This window comes from Talpa occidentalis, unplaced genomic scaffold (assembly GCF_014898055.3).
Source record: "Talpa occidentalis isolate TD23 unplaced genomic scaffold, MPIMG_talOcc4v2.1 talOcc4.3, whole genome shotgun sequence".
Taxonomy (NCBI): Eukaryota; Metazoa; Chordata; class Mammalia; order Eulipotyphla; family Talpidae; genus Talpa; species Talpa occidentalis.
The window spans coordinates 140,669,478-140,670,207 of NW_023603184.1; the positions used below are offsets into that span (position 1 = coordinate 140,669,478).

A 730-nucleotide genomic window follows, 5' to 3' on the forward strand; every position below is an offset into this window, starting at 1 on the left:
TTTATTTATTTTATTTTTTGCATAGAAGAACTAGGGTGTAGGCCAGAGGTGTAGAGGTGAGAGGATTCACCAGAGACAGAGTGGGGAGCAGAGCAGGTGGATCTACTGTGATACACTGCTGAGGGGAGCAGTGGGCGAGACAGGAGAGGTCTGCTGCGCCATGTGGGTCACCTCCCTGGCTGGGAATTCAGCTTAGGCCTTAGCAGCGATAGCACTGAGACTGTCACCGAGACTTAACCCCTAGGCCACCAGGGAGGCACCGAAGCAACTCTTTAAATTAGCTAAGTGGAGTAAATTGGACTAAGGTACAGGTGTCACCACCCCCTGTTACCAGCTGAAACGTGTCCTCACAAAATAGATGTTGAAGATTTGAGGCCCAGTGTCTCAGAATGTGACTGTGTCCTACAAGTGGCTTTCAGGTGATTAAGTTTCTGTAATGAATCAAACTAGCTCACTGTGATTCACACAATGAAAATACATGAATACCTGAGAAACTGGAGAAGACAAGTTTTGGAAAAGTAGGTAAGAAACTTTTTATACCTTCAGTTTTATGTTTCTTGGGTACTATTCCCAGTAACCTGCTTGTTTGTTCAAAGGTCCAGCTCCTTGTCTGGGGCCAGAAATGATTTCAGAGGAGCCATGTGTCTGCTCAACTCCAGACTGAAGCTGAGGTTTGAAGAAACAAGACACAGTGTGAACATGAGGAGATGGAGCTAAGATGTACCTGGAG

General features: G+C 46.0%; 1 non-coding gene across 1 annotated transcript; it reads left to right on the forward strand.

Annotated features, from left to right (window-relative positions):
* Positions 1-428: 428 nt before the first annotated feature.
* On the forward strand, positions 429-495 carry LOC119256423 (small nucleolar RNA SNORD29). The gene has a single exon (XR_005127758.1). It is a non-coding gene; the product is annotated as a small nucleolar RNA SNORD29 (small nucleolar RNA).
* Positions 496-730: the final 235 nt, after the last annotated feature.